The following is a 24,962-nucleotide window of genomic DNA, read 5'->3' as shown; positions in this document are numbered from 1 at the left end:
CCCACCACACTGGGGGGTCCCTTGGAAGCTAAGATAACGTCTTTTTCATGTCCACATCCATCTGCAGGACATGGCACAGTAAACTCTTGGTCTTAAATATTGGAGACTATTAATTGCCTATTGCCATGTAAGGAATTATCCCCAAGGTTAGGGGTTTAAAGTAACACTTGGGTATGACCTCACAGTTTCTGCAGGTCAGGAACCCAGGCAGCACTGAGCTGGGGACTCTGGCCGAGGGTCCCTCGCAGGCTCCAGTTGGCGGCTACAGTCCTCTTGAGGTTTGACTGGGGTGGATCTGCTTTCAAGGTCGTTCAAACCGTTGTTGGCAGGACTCACTTCCTTGTGGGTTGTTGGACTGAGGGTCTTGGTTTCTTGTCGGTTGTTGGCTCTTGCCACATGGGCCTCTCTCAAGGGCAGCTCCCCACATGGCAGCTGGCTTCTGCCGGAGCCAGCAAGTGAGACAGCAAGAGATGGTGGGTGGGCAGAAGCCAGAGTCTTTGGGGAACTTAATCTTGGAAACCACCTCCCATCAGGTTTGTCATATTCCGTTCCTTCAAGGCGATCACCAGGCCCAGCCTGCACTCAAGGGAGGGATCCCACGGGACATGAAAGCCAGGAGGCAGGAGGGTTGGGGGTCATCACGGAGGCTGCTCAGCCTTGAGACCTGGAGTCTGAACCCATTGCGTTGCCTGAGTTTTCAGCCACGCCCTGTCACGTGACAGCTGTGTGGTTTAAGTGAGTGACCTAAGCTCACGTGCCTGGCTTCCCAGCTATAAAACGGGGATAATACCCTATTTCATCACATCTAAGATGAAACCGATGGGAAGAGAGCACTACTTTATACACCACTAAAAAGAATACCCACTGCCCATTCATTGGAAGATGTGCCCCATTTCAGAGAGGTTAAAATAGGGGGAAAAATGTGCCTTGGAATGAAACACGCCGTATCTGTTTCTTAAGGTGGTTCTGAGACTTAAATGGCTGGTGCCATTCAAGGTTGTTGTGAGGTTCACATTCACGGACGGCTGCCCAGATGTTCCTTCCTATTAGCGAGCCAATGAAATTAGTCCACATTTACATGCAGCGGGCAAGACCTTGTTTTGTTGACGCCTAGGAGTGAGGCCGAGGGGAGCATGGTAGAATGTCTGCCCCTGGAAAAGGAGGGAGTCTCATGTACATAAAGGAAAGTACCTTAAAACAGACGCCAAGTGCTGAGGGTGCACGGAACAGAACAGGAGACCACATCTGGCTTAGGGATGGGGAAAAGCTGGGCAGACTCCCTGGAGGAGGTGATGTTGGAATTCAGTCTTGAGGGCAAAGAGGACTGGTGCAGTAGAGACGGGAACGGGATCCTGTGGGTGACCAGAGCCTGGGAATACACAGAGTTGCCCTAGGATGGGAGAAGAATCTGGAAAGACAGACGAGAGCCCACTCTCCAGGGCGAGGAAGAGGAATCTGACTGATTTTGGGAGGCAATAGGGACGGACTGTACCCTCTGCCCCAGGAGCCTTACCTCTGTGATCGCATTTCACCCTCACACCACTCTGGGGCTTAGCCCCATTATTCAGATCAAGTAGCAGAAGCTCAGAGAGGTGAAGCAACTTGCCCAAAGACACACAGTCAGTAGTGGGCTTTGAATCCATCCCTGCAGAGTCAGGCCAGCAGAGTCCTCAGCAAACGTGTGTTCCAGCCCCTGTGGGTCGGGCCTGGGTCTTCCCGCATCCGAGAGGATGATCAGACAGAACTCTAAGCTTAATAGTTAATGCCGCTAGAATTTTCCTTGAAAATGGGATGCCCACCAGAAGTGAGATGAAGGGCTGTGCAGATATACGTATTTGATTTAAAATTGTCTGTGCATGTTTCAGCTGATAATGTATCTCTTTGCTGGAGCAGCCCTTATAATACAATTTTGGGGTACTAGTTCTTTTACTACAGAACAATGGCACCAGATGTGACCACTGTGTGGGTTCTCATTTCCCTGCAGGAAGCTGGAATGCCAGGCCGTCAGGTTAGATGCCAGACTGTGGCCACCTTATCGCTTGGAGACATCAAAGAGAACAATAAATAATAATGACGCTATTGATTATGAAAGATCACAGGTTCTGCGCACCCGCTCCGTGCCAGGTGTTGTGCTCAGGCCTTCCCGTATGGAGGACTCAGGCGAGAGTTATTCTCAGTTTACAGACAGAGCAGTTGAGATCAATAGGTAGCGGGTCCCGGATCTGGTAACACAGGTGTGCTCGTGTTTTTTTTCAAATATGCAGGACCTGATTATTGACGACGGGCCTGTCCCTTCTCCTGTCTGAGCCTATTTCCTCATCTGTAAAATGGGGCTGAGCAGACAGGTCTGGGCAGGGGCCTGAGAAGCTGTCTGTAGGATCCTGTCGCAGGTAGTCTGTGTCTCGTGGGAAATCTTGGAAACATAATTGCTCCAGGCCCTTCCGCCTCTGAGGTCTATGATCTTAGGACTCAAATTTCAAATCAAAGCCCTTCTTTTGAAACCTGAATTCTGCAAATTCTCGCCTTCTCTTTTTCCCCAAGGCAGCCAGTGGAGCAGAAAGAGCACAGCCTTGGAGTGGGTGGAAGGGGTAGGGGGAAGAGACTGGAGGCCCAGCTCCAGCTGTGTGATCCAGAGAGAAGTCATTTCTTTTCTTCGAGCCTCAGTGTTCACATCTGCAAAATAGGTATAGCATCCCTGCCCAGGGATGCTGGGAGAACCAGAGGAGTTACGGCTCAGAGTGGGGAGGAGAATCTTATCCCTCCTCTGCCTCAAACTGTGGGCAAAGGCCTCGGTACGGATCTGGGGAAGGGCTGGGGCTGCGATCTGCTGGACCAAGGCCCGCCTGAGCAGGTGGAAGCTCTGATTGACTTGTAGAGATCCCAGGATGGGATGAGCTCCACGGGCCCGGTGGAACTCTCCAGACTGAATGACCAGAGTAGGAGGAGGCCAAAAAGACAGGATGGGCCCCTGGGGCTGGGAGGCTACGGAGTTAACGGAGCCTGGAGACCACAGTGGGGGAAGCAATGGGATTTAGTTTTCCTCCAACTCAAAAATGGCCCTTGGGTGGCCATGGCAAGGGCGCAGGGAGGCCCCACACTGTTGTACAGTTTCCACACTGCACAAACAATCTTGGCTGAAGGAGCAAGCTGAGACTGCAATCCAGCCCTGGCTTTGTCGGCTCAGTTGCGAGGTGTGACTCTGCCCCAAGAAGGGCCTTAGCGTCAGGATGCCACTCAGAAGAGCACCTTTTCCTCATTGTCACAAGGCATGGCATGAGTGACCGGCAGTTGGGTATGGGAGTTACCCCTAGAGCATGGGTGGAGTGAACCGCACCCCTCGAGGACCTAGGGGGAGGACACGGCTCAAAAGGAGCAGAGGAGCTAGTCCTGACACCCCCCTCCTGAGGGTTCTGTGCCGCTCAGAATAGAAGACACCCTGCAAGCCCAGGAAAAGAACGGTTCTGTTAGTTCTTCAGGCAGCGAGTGGGCGTAGGTGCCCTGGCGTCTGCCCATGATTAAGGGTTTAACCCTGGAGTCTCACCAGCGGTCAGGCTATTTGAGGCTCCAGCTGCCAGAATTTGGTTAATTACAAAAAAAAAAAAAAAAAAGGTGACTTTCTTTTGTCATCCCAGGACGGGGATCTGGGGCATCTGGGTTGTCCTCGTGAGATCCTCAGGGCAAAGCTGGCCTTCTGAACCATGCACACAGAGGGATGAGCTGCTTCGGGGCTCATAGGGACGGCTACAGTTTGAGGGTGTTGCTGAACCAGTTTAGTTTTTGGCTGCCGCCCAGAAAGCCAAACACCGAGATGACGAGACTGCAGCAGAGAGGGTGTTTACTCACAAGGCAGCCACGAGAGGAAGCGAGAGCATTGCCTCAAATTCACTTCCCCGAAAACAGGGACTCAGGATATTTATAGGATGGGGGCAAGGTGGTCTGGAATGTGAAGAGAGGTGACTGGAGGTGAGGAGAGGTGAGGTCATTGATGATCTGCGCAAGCGTAGTCAGACTTCACCCCTCTTCATAGGACCCATGTTCACAAAATGGCGGCGTTAGCATGATCTGACGATGGAGCTTTTAGCCTCTTGACATCAGAAAGTAGCCTATCTGACATCTGCCTGGGCCCAGTTGATGAGTTGGTGGTCTTAGCCGGCATGAAGTGGACAAGGAGTTCTAATTCATGAAGAACAGCTCACACAGCCATTTCCATGGTGACCCAGGCTCCAGGGAGATGGTCTCTATAGGAGCCTAGTGGAGTCAGACAGCACCTTGCCTGAACAGCACATTTAACAATGGGCCAGTTAAACAGCTAAAAGCTACAATCAGTAATTTCAAAAAAGGAAAAACGTTTAGTTCCTAGCTACTTAATCATCAACGGCTAACTCTCTGCTGGGTTTCAAGGGGTCCCCAAACCCCTCAAACTTTGGGAGTCGCCATCCACCTGGCTGCTTCCGCTGACCCAAGCCTCCTTGTCCAAACCGCTCCTGGCCTTCCCCACAGCCCCTCTCAGGCTGTGCTTCCTGAACTGCTGGCAAGAGTCCTCACTCACTCTTCTGTGCCTTGACACCAGCATGCTCCTTGCCTTTGCTTGGGCCAGGAGTGGAATCCCCTTTACCAATAAGTTCACCTGATAAGCTAGCTGGCTATCACCTCTCTATCTATCTATGTATCTATTGGCCCCACCAGGAAGCTCTCCAAGGCCCCTCTCATTGGGTAAGGGACTCCTCCTTGGGCTCCCATAGCGCTCTGGCCATTATCTCTAGACAGCACCATACTGTTTTGAAATCGAGTACTTTGAGGTTTACGTCCCCCACTGGTTTGGGAGCAGCCTGGGGACGGGAAAGCAGCTCCTTTCCACTGCATCTCTATTGACGGCTGCTGAAATGGCCGTGGAGTGAGCATGTCTCCTTGTCTCCCACCATCCATCCTCCTTCCCGGTCAGGGCACTGTTGATACCTCCCTCCTCAGAATTTTCTCCTCCTACCAGTCAGTGCCCCCCTCTCTTTAACTTTCCCTTTTCCCTTAAGTGTGGGGGCCTCTGGACTCCTCTCTCTGTTCGTGGACTCCACTTGGCCTCTGGGGCAGTCCTATTCACTCAGTCGTCTTAATCCCTAAGTGTGGGCTGATGATTCCCATTCTTTGGTTTGTCAGCTATTTATTAAGCATCAATTGTGTGCCACATTCCACTCTTGCAGAGATAATATTCAAATATAAGGATGGGGGGGTATAGAAAATAAACAAAACCCAAGAACTTTCCAGAAAGTGATCCATATTAAGAAGCAAGAAGGCAGATACAGGGGCCCATGAGCTGCTCTGCAGCCACCCTAGGCCACTCCCTGCCAACAAAGCTTTGCTGCCTGCGCCCTACGCACCAGAGCTAGACTCCCGGGCAGCCCTCCACAGGTTGGTCTCAGCCTATCTATCCGGCAGTATCTTCCGCTAGATCTTCCTAGGAACTCAGCCAAATTTCCCCAAGCTCCCGGGCCATAAGAATCAGTAGAGGCTTGTTGAAAAGAATAAGTAAACAAAAAGATTCCTGGGCCACACCTCGGATTTACTGATCCTGACTGAATCAGCATCTATAGGGGTCAGGAGTTCAGGAATCTGTTTGGTTTTTAAAAAGCCCCAGCGGTTCTTACCAGGGAAGTCTGGGTAATAATTTCTCTAGGCCTCTCAGTGGGTCTCAGCACTGACCCACATTAGAAACATTTGGAGACATTCTGAAACTAGCAAGGCAATGCAAGGGATCCCTTTCCCCAGAAATGGACTTCAGTGGTATTCTGCTGGTGATTCCAAGACCTCTGAGTTGGTGGTTAATATGCATAAGAACCGTGGGGTGGGACTCAGGAATCTGTGCTTCCCATTAGCACCCTGTCCCAAAGAGATTCCGTCCCTAGCGGTACAGAAGCCCATGCTGAGAAATGCTTTTTCTAGCGACATTGGACTCCCCACCTAGGCTTCTGCCTGAGCAGTTTTCTCTGTCTGGGGTGGCATACCCCTCCCGACTTTGTCCTCCTGGGGACCTCATCCTGGAGGTAGGACAGACCCTGGATGGAGAGGTGTCTTGTTTCCTAATCTAACATGAACTAGATAATTTACCTGTTTGAGCTAACTATTCAAAATCCATACTTCTTTTGTTCACAGCAAGTGACCATTTCTTAGTTCTCAATTATTTTTTTTTTGTTTCAGACCTCCACCTGGGGATGTTGATGTAAGAGTCACCTGAACCTGGGTGGAGCCATTTGCCCTTGGCTCCAGACCCAGGAGTTCACAGGGACCAGCCAGGACTGAGCCAACATGTCACAGCCCCTGTAGCATGGCCAGCCCTAGGGTAGGGCCTTGCCTTTTCTGAGGGACACAGGGATTCATGTCTTACACGTATGCAGCAGGAGAGACAAGATACAGGCAGGACGTGTAGAAGTCACAAACGAGGCATGCACTAGAAGAGTAATAGGGACAACAAGCGAACGACAGACTCAGTTCCACCAAGTCCAACCCTTTTTATGAGGAAATTCGGTCCAGAGAGGGAGGAGACCTGCCCAAGGTCACTCAACTTTAACTCTTTCCTGCATAAAGAAAGTAGTGAGGTAGAAAGAGTCCTTGGACATCTAATAGAATGTGAGCTCTGGGAGGTGACGGTCGGGTGGAGTTCAGCCAGATAGATGCAAGGAAGGTCAAAGAAGCTGGAGAGGCAAACACAACAGACACAACAGGGTCAGAGAAGAGAAAGGAGATGTAATCTCTCTCCATGCTCAATAAGCAATTTCTAGTCAGCAAGATGTTGTTATAGTCCTTGATCCTCCCAACTATGTGGAAGCAGGTTATTTTTTCTCCATGCCCTGATTATCATCTGATGTACAGTACGTTTTACCGGTTTATCTTCTGTCTTCTCTCAGTGTAAGGCAGAGCTTTTGATTTGTTTTGGTCACTCCCGTATCCCCCAGTTGGCATAGAGCCCCGCTTCTGAAGCTTTCCGCTCAACCAAACCTTCTAGATGCTGAGTGGCCTCGCTCTGCAGATCAGGAAACTGAGGCTCAGAGAGGTGAGGATGCTTGTCCAAGGTCACACAGAAACGGACTCCTGCTCATCATCACAACCCCCACAGCGGCGAAGGGACACAATCACGTAAATCGCGCGGCACAAGCGCCATCTCCTTCCTCCTGCCCTTCGCCAAACGCTCTTCCTCCGACCTCTTCTCCATCCGCTCGCGTGTAGCTCCGTCTAGCCCGCATCTCTGAGGCCCGGTGCGATCTGTTATGCTTGCGGCTTTGGGAGACACGTGCTGCTCAGTGAATGAATCGCAGGGCCCCACCCCCGCCGATAGCCAATCACAGCGTGCCGGAGCCCGACCACTTCCGCCTATTGCGGGCCACGGTTGCAGCCGTGCGGCCCACGTGGGGCTCTTAAGACAAACGAGTAGGCGGTGGTGCGCCAGGGGCGGGCTCTGCCAGCCTCGTCTCCAATCCGGGGGCCCGCCGGGGACGCGAGGGGCGGGGCTGACGTGGGGCGCCAAGGCTTAAACGTGACGGGCAGGCGGGCGTAGGGAGGAGACCTGAGCGGGGGAGTGATGAGTGACGGAGGATACTGCCCAATAACAGGAGGGGTTTGGCTGCCTGAGCCAATAAGAAGTCCGTAGGGCGGGGCCGAGACTGCAGCAAGTTCGGTTGCGCGGAGACCGCAGCTGTTCCCTGTCAGTGGAGGCAGCGGCGGTAGAGGCGGTGGCGACGACTTGCGGCGGCGGCGAGGAGGTGAGTGCCGGCGGCGCCGTGCACCTTCCTCTTGCCGCGGCGGGTCGGAGCGGGTGGGCGTGCGCCGGCACCGCCGCAGGGGACGCTTATGTAAGGGTCGCGCGCGCCTAGGCGGCGCGGACTCCACGAGTGACGGCTGGAGGAGACGGCGGCGGGCGGTGTGCGGCGCGACGTGACGTGCGCCTCCCCTCCCCTCCCCCTCCCGCGGGGAGGCCGGCGCGGGCCCGCCCCCTCGCCCGGGGCCCCCGCCCCGCAGCCCCGGAGCATCCTTCGCGTGCGGGCGCGGCCGGGCCTCGTCCGTCCCGCGGCCCTGGGGGCCGCCGCCGGCCTGATTCCTGCTCTCGGGCCCATTTTGCAGACAGAGAAACTGATGCACGGAGCCCTAAGACGCGTCGCGCCAGGTCCCTGAGGGTTCGAACCCTAGTGTGTCAAGAATCGGGAGCCCGAGTTTTCTCCAACGTAGTGGAAGTTGCTCAGCTCTGAAGAAAGCCGCGGCGTGTAAGGCGAGGGTTTTCCGTATTCCAGGTGCCTGCGCTCCGCCTCCCGGAGCATCCTCCTAGTCACATTGTGGGGCATCTCGGTTCCACTTACTTTCAGGGGAGGCTCCCAGAAGCAGCGATTCGTCCAAGGCTGCTCCGCTCGGAGGAGGCGGGCTGGGCTCAGCCCGTTATTTCTGTAGCTTTCAGCAGTTTGCAGAGTGCGCTCAGCCCGGAGGTGGTGAGGAGCCGCGGGCGGTGCGGGCAGGGCCCTCCGGGCACAGAGTCGGAGCCCCGGCTTCCAGGACCTGCTGTGCAGGTTCCGCCCACCGTGACTTGCTTTGTACTTTGAGTGAGTTGTTTCCCTTCTGCGGAGCTCTTTCTTCATCTCGCGATGGTGAGGGAGAGGCCAGGTCCCTAGGTCCCTGGCAGCTTTGAAATTCTTAAACGTCTGCTTGTTCCTTTTGTGAGAGAGCAGGCCAGGCTCATCGTCCCCATTCTGCAGCTGAGAAAACCGAGGCTCAGAGAGCTGCCCGTGTTTGCCAGGTCACAACTAGAGGCTCCCCAGTCTTTCCCATGTGCCTTCCCTGTTGCTCCCTTACCCGCTGCTCCTAGCAGCCCTGGCTTCCCCTTGTTCCCAGTCCCCTGCCTGTGATGCAGGTACTTCTGCTGGGGGTAGATGTGCGCAGCATTTCTGTTTACTCGCAGCTACAGCTTTTCTGTTTGCCCATTCTTCCTCTTAATTCTTGAACTCTTAATTGCATTCTTTGCACACCTAGCATGTTCAGAGCCCTAGACTGGGCCCTGAGAGAAGACCTGGGCGCTGAGATTAGTCCTTGTCCTAAAACAGCCAGCAGACTGATTGGGGAGAGAAAAAGGAACAGAACTTAAGGAGCAGGTCAGCATGCCCAGATGTCTGTAGAGAGCCCGCATGGGCAAAGCGTGGCCCCGAGGAGGACGTGGAAGAGGAGATTAAGGAGAGGCCCGCAAATCAGGGAAGACTGCACACACACGAAGACCAGGGAGGGAGAAATGGATGGCTGGGGGCTGGACAGGGATGGAATGGGGAAGGCTTTGTGGACCAGGTGACTCTGAGTCTCTTGATTCCTCTGGAGCCCCCAGTGAAGCAGCAGTGATTGGATTTGAGCAGCCAAGGTTTTGTTGTGGAGGAGAGGTGAGTTTTAAGCAACTAGAACCTGCAGGAGGAAGGCTGAGGAAGGTCGGAGGAGAATGCGGGGGCAATAGCACTTCCCAGCCGAGTGTGAGAAGTTCGGTGGGTCACTTGCCAGGAGGCCTCTTCAGGAGCTGGGACAAGGCGAGGGCGCTTGTGGAGTGCAGGTAAGGCGGAGTGAGATGGGGTCCCGAGGTGCCCGGGTGCTTGGGTGGGCTCTGAGGGCCTAGGAGCAGGTCTGAGCTACGGGTTGTATCTGTTTGTGTTCTTTTAAGCAACTTGAGAGCGGCATCCTGTGTTTCCTCTGCCCTGCCGGAAGGGGCTTGGTTCCTGATAGTTGCTCAATATCTATTTGTTGAGCTGAATTGGGCTGCCATCGACAGTTTCCACGGTTTACCCCGAAGTCTGCTCTCGGCCTTATCTGCTTCTCTCTCTCTACCAGAGCTTGCTCCAACTTGATTGACGCCTCTCTGTGCCAGTTCTCACCTCCAGGGAGGTTTGCCCTGGTGGCTGTGGCCCCGTTCGATCCGTCCTGCCTTTGACATGCCAATACGTGCGACTTGCCCTTTTTCTTGCCTGCTCCTTGCTTTCTCCTTGTCTTGCTTCCACCACCCCAGGTGCTGGGCTAAGTGCCTGTCGTCCTAGTACTGCTCTCGGAGACTCTGGGGCCGTGGCAGGGCTGCACTGTAGACCCAGGTCTCATTCCAAGTCCAGGTTCTCTGTGTCCTCACGGCCCCTAACCCAGTGCTAGGACAAGTAGGCGCTTGACACTTTTTGGATGAATTAGTAGAAAATGGCTCAAAGTGGAAGTCAGTGAGGAAGGAATGGTGTGGGGAACCAGGAAAGGAGTCGAGTTTGGGAGCTGTGGGGCTGATTGTCGTATGTCAGCAAGTCTAGGGGATGCCTGGGTAGGCCCCAGACTGCCCAGCTCCCTCTCTAGCACCCTTCCGGATGTGCTGGGTGCCTCCCTCAGGTAAACATTTTCCTTGAGGATTACTGTGGGCCTTCTCTTTGGCTGCCTCCCAATAACGTCTTACCCTCTTTTCAGCGGGTCCCTGCTTCCCATTTCCAGAAAGTGTGCCTGTTTGGGGGCTAGTTTCTCATCTGGAGACTTCCTTCGCAGAAGTGGGGCATCTGCCTGCTCCCTCTGCAACCTCACCTGGGTCTGACTGGCCCGTTCCTTCACCTCTTTGTCATGGCTGCCTCTGGTCTCAGCTGTGGATCCTTTGGCACACTGCCGAAGGAGGAGGGCCTGGTGGTGGAGGATGGGAAAATGAGGAAAAGAAGAAAGCATTTCCTTTTTTTTTTTTGAGGAAGATTAGCCCTGAGCTAACTACTGCCAGTCCTCTTCTTTTTTTGCTGAGGAAGCCTGGCCCTGAGCTAACGTCCATGCCCATCTTCCTCTACTTTATACCTGGGACGCCTACCACAGCATGGCGTGCCAAGTGGTGCCATGTCCACACCCGGGATCCGAACTGGCGAACCCCAGGCTACTGAGAAGCGGAACGTGGGAACTTAACCGCTGTGCCACCGGGCCGGCCCGAAAGCATTTCCTTTTACCTACTAAACGAAAAGATATGATCCCACCTCTTGGGCTTCTTCATCCGTTTGACCCTGCAGGTGCCCTCTGGTACCTCAGCCCTCGTACGAGACTGTTCACCGTTGCCCCCCAACTTGCTTCTTAGTGTCTCTCCGCCACTCTTGGTCCCGGTGACCTTGTTCTCTGCAGGCCTCCTCCTCGTCTTGTCCTGTCAAAATTAAATTATTCTTTAAGACTCAGGCTTTCGGGTGTTGTCTTGCCAAATCTATTCAGTTGGACCTGGGTTCTCTTTTTTAATATTAATAATGATAAATAGTGATTAATTGTTATTAATAAAAGCTGACCTTTACTGAGCTCTTAGTATGTAGTGGCAGGGACTTCGCTAAATCCCTTACCTGTATTATCTTATTGATTATCACAGCAACCCAACCACAAAGGTACAGTTCCATCCTCAGTCACAGGTCTGCGCCACGCTGTCCAGCTCAGTGTCCCCGTGTGGGTCCCTCTCATGTAGCATCTGTTTTTACCCTCTGTTAGCTGGCCCTCAACAGTTTGCTTTTTGTCACTCTGAGAGCAGAGCCTCTGCCTTCTGGCGTGGTGCCCTATGCAAGGTATGTGCTCAGTGAATATTGCATTGACTTGAAGGCCCCAAACGTTCCTTTTTAGCCTTGACATAATCTACCAAGGCAGCTGGTTTTCTCAGAATGTGGATTCGGTTCATTTGATGGCTCCCTGGCCTGTGTCTCCATTTTGCTGTTTATTGACCAGTGGCTAGAGCTGACTGACAGGCATGGCTTTTCACAAACAAGTCATCTGTAAACTCTGAAAAGTGCTTATGCGCCAGCAACTGTGGGCTCCTGTGGGTCTCATCACGGGGTGTGCTCTTACGTGTGTGTGCGCGTGTGTGTGTGTGTGTGTGTGTGTGGAGGGTTCCTGCAGGAAAAGATCTGAGGGAAATAGCTCTCAGCTCACAGAAGGCAGTGCTTAATTACCGTCAATTTGCATAGTGAGATAGGAACCAGGCTCAGAGACTCCAGAGGGGAGGTGGCTCTGCAGAGAAGATGGGCCTGGGGCTGGCTGGAAGTGGGCTGGAAGAGAAAGCACTTCAGGCAAAACAGTGAAAGTTTCTAAAACTTCTTGTTCTTGTGTAGAAGGTGCCAGGAAAGGGTTTTACTTAAATGCTTCTTACTAAGCACGTCATCTAACATCTGAGTGTGTCCTCTGTACCAGGCGCAGTGCCAGTGCTTTGTGTGTGTCACCTCATCGGGAACCTTACGACATGAGTGGTGTCATTACTCCCATTTTACAGATGAGGAAACAGGCTTTGAGTGGTTCTGGGAGCCAGTGGCAGAGCAGCAAGGGTGGGGCCAAGGCAGCGGACAGCAGAGCCAGGGCGCTCTCAGCCCTGTGCTGTCCTGAGCCGCTCACCACCCCTCCAAGATTCCCTGGAGATGAAAGCAAAGGAACACTTCTCTGGGTTCTAGGTCTATGTTCTTGCCGCCCACAGGTTCTCTGGGGAGTGCCTGGAGAAAGGAGGATAACACTTCTTTTTTCTTTTACTTTAGACAGTAGCTGACTTCTGAGAGCCGACGGACGCTGAGGGTAAGTCCTGTGCCTGAGTCCAGGTTGGGGGATGTGTGTGGGTCTCCTTCAGGAGCAGCTGTAGGTGTTAGCAATGCTCATAGGTCAGTTCTCAAGCTCAATGAATAAAACAGGCCGAGCTCTGAAGCAGTCTTTGTCGGTTCCCAGTCTCTCTTGGTTTTCTTGGTTTTCACAGGAAAGTGACATCTGGCCCCCTGCTGGCCCCAGTTGGCAGCTGGGCAGCCCCAGCAGGAGGCCTTACTTCTGGAAAGGTGTGATGTGGGACGCTGGTCAGGGGAAGGGTGGTGAGGCTCCTCAGGACCACGGGGACCGGGCGGCCTCTGAGAAGACGCTTTGAGTCCACGCGGAGAGCAGGCACTGGGCAGTGAGGGACTTGGGAAGCGTGCCGCTGGGCGCGGGAGGTGGCTCTGTCAGCTGGCTGTAAAAACCCTTGACACGTGTTTCCAGAGAATGACACTCAGCCTTTGGGAGTCACAGGGACAAAGGCATGAAGGTGGAATTGTCCCTTCTTCCTCCCACACGTGCTCCGGCAGTCCTGCCCTGTATAACCTACTGCTTTTAAGGTTTCCCCTCACACAGTTTCCTCTGATTGCATTGATGTGGCTGCATCTCCTGAGCCTCAATTCTAAAGCCCTCTGCGCCGGGATCCACCTGCTGGTCCAGTCCTGTTTCCGGCTGCTGGCCCGCGTGAGCGTGACAGCCAGGCATGATCCTCTCTCTCCAGCTAGCGTTCCACCTGCATTTCAGAGGCTGTTAATGCTCTTCCTTTCATCCAAAGGCAGGCCAGCTGCTAGCGCCGTTTCACAGCCAGGTGCCCTGGGGCCTCTGTGGCTCAGGGACGCCTTAACCCCAGAGCTCATGTTCAGTGCTCAGAGTGGGATCCCTCTGTTCAGGGATTTGTCTTGGATTTCCATCCAACGTGTAGGAATTTTTCTCAGGTGACCCTTGATGACCCAGGAGTTATTGTCTTTTCTGAGATTTTTCTCCTCTTGTCTCTTGGCCCGGGTCTTGGGCCGGCAGTGGCCATTTACCACGCTGCGATTAAGTTTGCTTGGAAAAGCTGGCAGAGTGAAGGCAGATGGGTCTGGGGTGGAAATGGCTTGGACCTTTCCTGTGCTCCACCCTCCACAAAGTTTCCACCGCGCTGCTCTCTGCTTACCCTCATCCTCCTATTCACGGTTGATAGAGTTGAATGTTATTGCTCTTACTTGCCTCCCTTCAAGGAGAAGTGGGGGAGTTGGGTGAAGGCCCCCAAACCAGCTATCTTTGGAGCTGAGAAATTGGGGCCCAGAGAAGGCCGATTAGCAGAATCTAAGATTCTCATCCCCCTCCTCTTTTTTTTTTTGTGTCCTCTTTTATCGCATGTCTTCCCCGAAATCCATGGGTAGGAAGGGAAAATCCATGAGTAGGAAGGGAAGATTAGTTGCCAGGAAGGGCTGCCTTCTCCCAGGTCATCTAATTTGTTGAAGCTCGTTTGGCTCTTCGGTCCCTACGTCCCTGCTGAGTCCCCATTAGTTACCGTAACTAAGACTCTGCCATGGAGGGTTGCCACCCTGCCCTCCTCCTCTGCTGTCGCCTTGGTGATCCTGGAGGGAGATGCATGTGGGCTTTTTTTTTGTTGTTTGTAAGTCCTCCTTGCTGCTGTCCTTCACCTCCTCATCCTGATTTGCCTGCAGGCCAGAGAAGGGGTGGGGCTGCCATATCCAAGGCCGCTCTAAGTACATTTCCACCAGCTGTGTGTGGAATGGGGCCAAACTCCACATGTGGCGGCTCCTCTCCTGAGCAACATCCTTCCCTGGCCGACTCCTGGGGAAAATTCCATGATCTGGCTCTGCCGAGTCATGCTTAGTCTCTGAGGGTACGTGTCACTTTTCGCCTGTCTGTCACCGGTCAGCCCAGGGTCTGGGAGAGGCTGTGGTTCCTGTGGGGTGATACTGCTCATCTCTTACACCTGTGCCTCACTATGTGCTTCTCCGAGTGCTTTTACTAACCAAGGTGCTGCCTAGCAGTGTGAAATGTCTTAATATACCTCATTAATAATAAATGTATTCCTTCTGGAAAACATTCCTCTCCTATGGATGAGGAAACTGAGTTCAGGAAGACTAAGTGACTTGGCGAGTTTCAGGTGAGTGGCAGCTCTGGGTGGTTTTTGGTGCCACACACCACCCCGACCCCTGGTTTTTTATGTAATGCAAAGATTATTCACAAGTTACTTTGGTTGGAAAAAAATTGATTTTCAATTTGTTAAAGTTACAAAGTCAGGGGCTGGCCTGGTTAAGTGTTCAGTTTGTGCACTCGCCTTTGGCGGCCTGGGGTTCGCCGGTTCAGATCCTGGGCGCGGACCTAGCACCACTATGAAGCCGTGCTGAGGCAGCGTCCCACACTGAAGAACTAGAAAGACGTACAACGGGGATATACAGCTACGTACTGGGGCTTTGAGGAGGAAAAAAAAAAAGGAGGAAGATTGGCAACAGCTGTTAGCTCAGGCCCAGTCTTCCTTAAAGAAACAATGAAGAAGCTTTCATTAAAAAAAAAGTTACAAACTCGAAAATCTAGTTCTTGCTTTAAGGGCTAGGCTTTTAAGTTTAGCGTTTAAGTGCAGCCTACAGATCTTTCTGTTCTATTTATGATTCTAGGAAATTTTAACAATCACTTTGAAAGGGGCCTTTTGATTAATACTTGATCCTATTTGCAAACTTATTTGGGAATTTTAAATGTATAAATTACATTCAACTTCCTTTAATTTTTTTAATACTTCCAATTGTCTGATTACCAAATGTCTCTAATACTTAAATAGTTCCCGTAAATCTAATAAACTAAGCTGACTCTTAAATTTTCGGAAACATTCCTATACTGCTTTATGTTTAATTTTTTACAACAGCGTTATTGAAGTATTTTTGGCATAATAAATTGCATATATTTAAAGTGTACAATGTATAAATTTTGACATATGTATACCCTTGTGAAACCGTAATCACAATTAAGATAATGAACGTAACTGTCACCTCCAGAAGTGTCCTCGTGGCCCTTTGTAGTCCCTCCCTCCCCCCCTTCTCTGCCTCCCCCATCCTCAGGTACCCACTGAACTGCTTTCTGTCACTGTAGATTAGTTTGCGTTTTCTGGAATTTTACGTAAGGGGAATCATATAGTATGTATCCTTTTTTGTTTGGCTTCTTCACTCAGCATAACTATTTTTAGATTTGTTCATGTTGTTACATGTGTCGGTAGTTCTTTCCTTTTTATTGCTAAGTAATATTCCATTATGTAGATATCCCACAATTTGTTTATCCATTCACCCGTTGTCGGTCATTTCCGTTTTTTCCAATTTTTGGCAATTCTAAATCAAGCTGCTATGAATGTTTGTGTACAAGTCTTTGTATGGACATATGTTTCCTTTTCTCTTGGGCAAATGTGTAGGCGTGGAGTGGCCGGATCATATGGTGAGTGTATGTTTAACTTAAACTGCCCAGCTGTCTTCCAAAGTGGTTGTCCCATTTTACATTCCCACCAGCAGTGTATGAGAGTTCCCTCCACATCCTCACCGACATTTAATATGGTTAGTCTTTTTAGTTTTAGCCATTCTAAAAGGTGTGTAGTGGTATCTTGTGGTTTCAGTTTGAATTTCCCTGGTGACTAATGATGTTGAGCATCTTTCCATGTGCTTATTTGTCATCTGCCAGTACTGATTTTAAACTTAGTAAAATTCCTACTTAAAATCACAAGTCTAAACCAGTTACTCAGTTACATATTTTCATTGGAATCTTGAGACTGACTTGTTACTCTGAACAGACCAAATTCTCTTGAACATAAAAGTACATAAAGTAACAGATACAGATTTCTTAACACAAAGTTATAAACACTGTGGTTTTTTATTTTCTTAGGCATATTTATTCTTTTTTTTTTTAAAGATTTTTATTTTTTCCTTTTTCTCCCCAAAGCCCCCCGGTACATAGTTGTATATTCTTTGTTGTGGGTCCTTCTAGTTGTGGCATGTGGGACGCTGCCTCAGCGTGGTTTGATGAGCAGTGCCATGTCCGTGCCCAGGATTCAAACTAATGAAACACTGGGCCGCCTGCAGCGGAGCGCGCGAACTTAACCACTCGGCCACGGGGCCAGCCCCGGGATATTTATTCTTAATGCTATATCTCCTGGAATTTAAGAAGCTTACCTAATAAGGAAATGATGATATGATCTCAAACTATAGTAAACTACTTTCTTAAGCAACTTTTGGAGTTTCTTTCTCAACTGGATGACATTTCTTTTTAATTCAAGAGATTCCTGGCCAGGATGAACTAGGTCTTGGCCTTTGAATCCAGTTGTTAATAGAGCCCTGATTCGGTGCCATTTTGCCCCCAAATGGGGATGGTCTCACAGCCCCTGTGCTCTAGATTGAAGCGTCACATTGCCTACTCCTCTTTTCATGGAACTCTGCACTTCACCCAGGCTGCTGCACCAGATCCAATCAATCTATTTAAGGCTCCATTTCTTATGCATTATGGCTACAAAATAGGTGGAATTTAGATTCTGCATCTCTCCCAAGGCTTTGTGTGACCAAGCACTGGTTCTAAAACCATGCCAGTGACCCAGCGTTGCCCGAATTTGAGTCCCAGTCTTCTGAGCCCAGGTCTGGCATTTCCCCCTCTATCTGACATCTTTTTCAAATGGAGAGAAAGGGCGTCTGGTACACAAGTTCTTGGTTTCTGGTCAGGCTTGGTTACCAAGAAATTCTGGCATCTGGAACCCACACCTGCCTTTTCCGGTTCTTTAGTTCCCCCATCTGGAAATGGTGAGAACTCTGGCCTCTCCCTAACCTCCCAGTAGAGAGCTACCAATCTCTTTGGAGGGGCTGTTGCCTTCAAATTCTTGTTAGTGATTTGGATTTTAGACGATAAACAGATGTGAATTGGCATTCCTGTCCTGGTCACTGGGTATGGCCTCAGGAAGTGAGTGGTGAGTGGGACCTGGTTGAAAATTATTAATGCAATCTGACCTCTCCCTTGATGTTTGATGCTTATGTGGCCCCATGTGGGTAAGAGTAAAGATCTGTAGAGTTCCAAGAAAAGGAAATTTGAGTGGGTGACTGTCTTAGATTCCTGCTCTGCAGGAGTTTTAAATACAGTCTCTCCTTACTTTTGGCTCTGAGTTCCCCCTTCCGGTGGTGAAGGATCACTGTGTGATTAATATACTCTTAAAGCGTGTGTTAAATGATGGCGGTGACATCACTGAGTGACAGAATATCCGTTCAAAGAGCGAGGAAAATGTGCTCCACGGCAGGATATTAAATGGCAGGGGATACAGAGAAGATTAAACATGAAACTTAAAAAAAAAAAACAAACCCACAAATTGACACAGCAATTTCAATTCTAGAAATGTAACCTAAGTATAATGGGACAAACACAAACATACTAGGCTGTTCAGGTCATCATTTTTATAGCAGAAAATGGGAAACCACCAAAATGTGCATTTGAAAAGGATCGCTACATGTGTAGTCTGTTCAGTGTCATATGAGGAAGCTTTAAAAATAGCCCATGTACCCTAATCAAACTGTCGCTCTAAATTTATTACCACAGAATAAGAGCCATGATGCTTTTACACAAGAAAGGTACATGGTAAAACAAAATGCGTAACATCTCAGTTTTTGTTATTTTAGAATGCTGTACCAAAAGTTTTTTTCTGGATATTGGAATTATAAAATTGTGTGTTTAAAAAAATTGTTTTTTTGCTGTGTCTTAATTTTAAATAATCAGCTTTTTAAAAAAAATAGAGAAGGATGCAATTTATACCACCACTTGGGGCTTGAGATCAGGTACAGGGTGTTTAACTGTCAGAGTTCTTCTATTTTACCCCTCTTCTCCAAAAAATTGTTTGAGGGGATAAATATGTTTTTCTAAATACCATATGAGATATACATCCCTGGGGAATGGTGGAATAAGGACTTCTTAAAAGATGCTCCTGGGGCCGGCCCTGTGGCCTAGTGGTTAAGTTTGTGCCCTTCGCTTTGGTGGGCTGGGGTTTCGCTGGTTCGGATCCTGGGTGCAGACATGGCACTGCTCGTCAGGCCCTGCTGAGGCGGCGTCCCACATAGCACAACCAGAGGCCCTCACAACTAGAATATACAACTATGTACTGGGGAACTTTGGGGAGGAAAAAAAAAAAAAAAGATTGGCAGCAGCTGTTAGCTCAGGTGCCAATCTTTAAAATTAAGATGCTCCTCCATAAAAGAAATGAGAAAACTGGCATAAACTGTCATAATCAACTTTTTCAGAACTCTGGAAATTAACCAAAGGTTTGCAGCGATCCAAGGAACATTTATTCAAGAAAAAATGGCTGAATTTGTTTTCAAGAAGAAATTGTGAGGCATGCAAAGAAACAAAGAATGACACATCACAGGGAAAGAAGCAATCAATAGAAACTGTCCCCAGGGAAGCTCAGACATTGGGCTTCATAGACAAAGACTTTAAATCAGCTATTTTTAAATGTGTCTAAAGAACTAAAGGAAAGTAAGAGAACAGTGCCTCACCAAATAGAGATGATCAATAAGTGATTGAAATTACAAAAAAATTCTGGAGTTGAAAATTACAATAACTGAAATGAAAAAGTCACTAGAGGGGCTCAACAGCAGAGTTGAGCAGGCAGAAGAAGGAATCAGCAGACTTGAAGATAGGTCAATTGAGATTATCCAGTCTGAGGAACAGAAAGAAAAAAGAATGAAGGAAAATGAGCAGAGCCTCAGATACCCACAGAACGCCATGAAGCCTACCAACATACACATAATGGGAGTCGTAGAAGGAGAGGATAGAGAGAAGGGAACAGAATGAATATTTGAAGAAATAATGGCCGCAAACTTCCCAAATTTGATGAAAAACAATAATTTACACACTCAAGAAGCTCAGTGAGTTCCAAATTGGTAAACTCAAAGAGATCCACACCTAGACATATCATAATCAAAGAAAGAATCTTGAAAGCAGCAAGAGATAAGCAACTCATCGTGTACAAGGGACCTTTGATAACATGAAGAGCTCATTTCTCCTTGGAAACCGAGGAGGCCAGAAGGCAATGGAATGAACATAGATGTCATATGAGGCGAAACCTTCAACTGTATTTGACCTTTGAGTCTTAGATGGCTCTGATCTCTTCCATCATTAGGGATAACATGTCATTTCGTCCCTAAATAGCAGTCACTCAAGCTGCTTTCATACTTGACCTGCAAGAACTCTGTCTTTTACCAAGCTCCCCTCCCCAGCTATTTCTAGAAATACATAAGGAATGCTTATTATGTGTTCCACCAAGCCTGGGGCATAGTTGGGGCTCAAAAAAACATTTGTTAAATGAATGAGCTCAACCTGAGTTGCTTATTTTCTTGGCCAGCTGTCTGTCCACTCTTCTCTTCCGCATGTCACCGAGTTCTCCCAGCCTCGGGGCTGTTGCTTCTCTCCTCAGACCATTTTACCTTAAACCTGCATCAGACCTGTCTCATAACTTCTCAAAATACATCTTTTAAAAATATTACCAGACATTTTACAAAATTTTACTGAATGCTTGGGGATAGCAGAATGGAATTACAATACAGAAAAAAAGGTTTTGTCCCCAAAGTTCAGTGTTTACCTCAAGAAAAGTTGAACTGCCATAACCTAATAATGGTTGCAGCCGTCAAAGTCTCAACAAATTTTGGGGTCTCATCTCAACTACCGTACCCCAGGATACCATGGAGCCAACTGCTGGTGTTCCGTTGCTTTCGTTCTTGATAATATTTCTTATATGTAAATAGCACTGTATAGTTTTATTATTTATTGGACAGCTCTCACTGGGACAGGTTAAGGTCACGGTTTCATTGTTTATGGATGAAGGACCAGAGGTTCAGAGGGGTTCAGTGGCTCACCCAGCTCCACTGGTAAGAGACAGAGCTGAGCTCTGAAAGCAGCAATTCCAATTCCTGGGCTTGGGTTCTTCCTGCTGTCCCACAGGGTGTTAGAAAGTGATATCTCTGTGCACAGGGCTGAAAAGGCCAACCTGAAACTCTCCATCTTTCCTACTTAAGTTAATCTCTTGATAGGTATTTGCAGCTTCTGTCACCAGGATTGTCACTTGTCACTATTTGTTGTTCCTTGGGCTTGTGGCCAGTTGGGAGTCTTCACTCGGGGCCGAGCTCTCCCTGCCATGTTGCCTGAGGCCCATTCGCTAAGACCTTAAGATTTTCCTCAGCCCCTTGGCTTTTGACTGTCCCATTCCAGCCGGTTACAAAAGACACCTTTGTGTTTCTGCTGACCTCGGCCATCTTTCCATCCCTTTTTACTTCTGAAATTCTTAAAGGGCAATTTTAATGTTTGGCTCCATGATTTAATCCTGAGTTTTCGCAGTTGACTGACTGGCTTAAGAAGGGCAAAAGTTATTGCTGTGCAAGATTCCAAGAAGTTGTTCTTTCCTCAAGCAGTTACTGTGCATCTGTGGCAGGCACAGCTCTTTGTTGGGTACTGTAAGGCTTCAAGAGGATCTGATGATGTGGCCCTTGCCCTCGGGTGTGTACCCTGTGGCTGGGGAGAGGAGGAGTGCGTGCTCAAGTAGTGGCTAGTTAATAAGGAAGTCACAGTCACCATTCACTGAGTGCTGTCTCTGTGCCGGGTAAGAGGCCACATGCAAAAGTGAATGCAGAAAATTTCCAGGGAGGTTGCTAAGAACAGAGCCCTGGAGTCAGCAGGTTACGAGTTGGAGTTCAGGCCTAGCCCTCCACCAGCCCTGTCACTTCTGGCAAGTTCCTAAGCTGCTTTGAGCCTTGAGTTGCTCATCTATAAAATAGGGGCAATAAGACCTTCCCCACGGGGCTGTTGGGGGAGTAATGAAATAACTTAGTAAAGTGGCACCCAGCGGACACATCATAACGATGGCTCTGTCCCTGGTACAGCGGAGAACAGTTACAGTAGAACTCTCTGTGGAGAGAACACATGTGTCCAAGGGCCTCTGAGCTCAGGGGACTGTCGGGTGGGTGGCTCCTCCTCAGGAAGGACTTCTTGGGAGAGCTTGCCCTTGAACGTGGTGTCATATTTGGGTTGGTGGAGAGGAGGGGATGGCACCCAGGCCGTGGTACACGGAGCAAATCATGGTAATGAGAAAAGCCAGGCATTGGGTAAATGGCGGGAGGAAGGCGATAGCAGCTCCATGAGGGTGGAGATTTGCACCTGCTTTGTTTGCTGCTGAACCCACAGGAGTCTGGTGCTCAGGAAACCTTGATGGCAGAATGGATGCTGTTGGGGAATGGTGAGCGTGAGTGGCGGGAGAGTCATTCTGTCCAGCTGCGAGCTGGGATTTAAGACAATGAGAAGTCTCTGAGATGCTTGAGCCTGTGACCACCCACAGGTGAATGGGGTTTGGAAAACTCTTCTGGAAGTAGTGGGCCGGCTGACCTGGAATGGGGAGAGTCAGGAGGTCAGAGTGGGGGACCAGCTCTGAGGCAGGTGTTGCCGTTTGCGCGTGCCGTCATTGATGCACACGTGGAGTCGGGGCGGGGGGGGGGGTGGCGATGGAAGGAAGAGCAAATGCCAAGTGGCTACATAAGAAAAGGTGTCATGGGGTGAAGTGGAGAGAGGATGTGGAGAGCTCTGATTTGCAACTCTGCCTCCATCCTGAAAGGCAGAGCTGGAAAAGCAGCCTCATTCATGTAGCTGGAGGACCTGAGGTCAGGGGACAAGCGGAGAAGCATAGAAATAGGGAGCTGGTATGGGGTGCTGTCTTAAAGATGGGCTATTAAGCCCAACTCAAAATTTCCTGAGAAAATTGAATTAGCTTGAGACCAGAGCAGTTAGTCCTGAGAACTTACCTGGAGAAAACGTTGTCCCGAGAGGAAGGAGGTCAAGCGGAGTCCTAAGATTCCCAGGCTGATCTTCCGCAGCTCTTCCTCTTAGGGCCCTTCCTTTTCTCCAGGCTTAGGGCTCAGAGCCTCCTGCTGCTGCTCGGTTCGGCTGGTTAGGCCGCTTAGGCCGAGCTGGAAGGGCTAACAGGAGAGAAGCGCCTTCCAGGTACTGGGCACTTTCCCTTTCCTTCCAGGGCAGGGCGGCGTGGGGGGCATTGAAGCTGCCTGCACACGGATTTACTCTGAACCAAACAGTGCCTTGTAGACATATTTGTATGTGTAGATGTTAGATCTGAGCGGGTTGGGGTTTTTGTTGTGTTTTTTAGGCACATGGCGAGGGAGGCATTTTGGAGAGAGGGCTGCTCCTAGCATACTCAGAATATGAACTTATAACTGGTTTCTGATTCTCTCCCAACTGTTTTCACGGTTCTGTGCTGGGACTTTGGAAGGGCATGTGGTCAGCTGAATAGACAGGTGAGGCACCTCCTGACGGGAGCAGGAGCACACTGAGATTGAAGTCACAAGTGAAGGGATGCTGTGCTTATCTTCTAAGGAAACAGCCAAGTCTGGTTGTGTGACTGGCCTCTCTGGTTGTTATTTTTACAACTCTGAGTCGGTTTTCTTTCCCCTCATGGTTCACCTCTCCATCTGGAGGGAACGTTCAGCTCGAAGAGACTCTTCCCCCTAGGGTGTGGGTGGAGGGCAAATTCAGCTATTCCTAGCAGATTTATGGCCCCAAAAGGCCCTTCCAGCCACTGCCTCTGAGATTCTTGTCCCAGATCAGCCAGCCCAACAGAGTAAGCCCAAGGGTCCAGTCCTTGGTGGGGTCCCAGCCAGAGTTCTCTGATGGTGTTTTTTTTACCCACCACAGTTCTGATGTTAAACACGTGGTATTTTCCCAACACCAACAAATTCTCCTACTCTCTGCCACCAACTGGGTGTCCTACAGTTTAATTCAGTTCTGACACTAACCACCAGAGTTATGCAGACTCCAGTCCCAAGTCCCGGGTTGCCACCTGTACCTCTGACTGACTGGCTGTGTCCTCACGGGATACCTGTGACTCCACGACCCCCTCCTTAGGTTTGATAATTTGCTATAATGGCTCACAGAACCCAGCGAAACACTTGACTTCTGTTGACTGATGTATTATAAAGGATATTACAAAGGATACAAATAAACAGCCAGATAAAGGGGTACTTTGGGCGAGGTTGGGAAGGATCCTGAACACAGGATCTTCTGTCCCTGTGGAGTTGGGGCATGTCACCCTCCTGGCCCCTGGATGTGTTCACCAACTAGGAAATTCTCTGAACCCTGCTGTTTAGGGTATTTATGGAGGTTCCGTTATGTAGGCACGGTTGGCCATTGGTGACTAACTCACCCTCCAGCCCCGCTGCCCTCTCTGGAGGTACAGGGCTGGGTCTGAAAATGCCAGCCTTCTGATCACCTCATTCGTTCCTCTGGCAACCAGCCCCCGTCCCGAAGTTATCTAGGGGCCGCCAAAAGTCATCTCATTAGCATAAACTCGGGTGTGGCTGAAAGGGACTTATTATAAATAACAAAAGATCCGAAAGGGGCTTATTATAAATAACAAAAGATTCTCCTCTCACCACCATCACTAAGAAAATTCCGAGAATTTTAGCTCCTGTGCCAGGAACCTGGAACAAAGACCAAATATATGTTTCTTATTATATCACAGGATCAAAGGGTCTTTGTGGGATTCTGGGCTTGGATGGGCTGGAGTTCTACCCTTGCTGTGAAATCGTTGAAGATGATGGAGTGACTTCCATCCTGCAAACAGGTGCAGTGGACAGCTACTGATGAGGCAAAGGAAGCCGAGGTGTGACCCGGGTAACTGCCTTAGAGGCACTCCCCATGGACCCACAGGTTATGAAGCAGTAACCCAAGGGTTTAGGGCTAACGTGAACAACCAAAAAAAGTTGTGTATGTTAGCTAAGTAAACTTTCACCTGGTACAAATATTTACATATATAAAAGTCTCCCGTTGTCTTCTTCCTCTCTCCCCTCTACTTTCTCCCCTCCCCCCTCCCCCTCTCCATCCAGTTCTTCCTAGAGACCACCTCTGGTTAAAAGTGGTCTTGTCTATCCTCTTAGAGTCGATGTGTCCATTTAAAATATAAATATAGGGGCCGACCCCGTGGCCGAGTGGTTAAGTTCACGGGCTCTGCTTCGGCGGCCCAGGGTTTCACCAGTTTGGATCCTGGGCGCCAACGTGGCACTGGTTATCAGGCCATGCTGAGGCGGCGTCCCACATAGCACAACCAGAAAGACCTACAACTAGAATATACAACTATGTACTGGGGGGCTTTGGGGAGAAGAAGAAGAAAAAGAAGAAGATTGACGATAGATGTTAGCTCAGGTGCCAATCTTAAAAAGCATATATATATATAAATATATTTCTATTCTTTTTTCCTCCTACACCCTTTCTCTGCTCCATGCCGTTTTCATTTATCAGTTTATCTTAGAGGTCTTCCCATATCAGTACAGAGATGTCTCCCTCACTCTGACAGCTGTGTGACAGTCCATAATTTCCTTCTGTCATATGTTTGTTACAAAATATAT

General features: G+C 49.7%; 1 protein-coding gene across 8 annotated transcripts in view; it reads left to right on the top strand.

Moving 5' to 3' along the window:
- Positions 1–7,612: 7,612 nt before the first annotated feature.
- The window catches only part of PC (pyruvate carboxylase), a 90,465-nt gene continuing 73,115 nt past the window's right edge, over positions 7,613–24,962 (top strand). The window contains exons 1-2 of one of the 8 annotated variants that reach the window (XM_014844731.3): positions 7,637–7,748; positions 12,501–12,537. The gene's annotated coding sequence lies outside the window, so the exon portion shown is untranslated. Of the gene's footprint in view, positions 7,749–8,005; positions 8,274–8,555; positions 8,577–12,500; positions 12,538–14,273; positions 14,396–24,962 lie in introns of those variants that run through there. The other 7 variants (XM_014844732.3, XM_014844733.3, XM_070488240.1 and 4 more) reach the window with 7 other exon arrangements.

Source organism: Equus asinus, chromosome 17 (assembly GCF_041296235.1).
Source record: "Equus asinus isolate D_3611 breed Donkey chromosome 17, EquAss-T2T_v2, whole genome shotgun sequence".
In the NCBI taxonomy this organism is placed as follows: Eukaryota; Metazoa; Chordata; class Mammalia; order Perissodactyla; family Equidae; genus Equus; species Equus asinus.
This window is presented reverse-complemented; position numbering and strand designations above follow the sequence as displayed.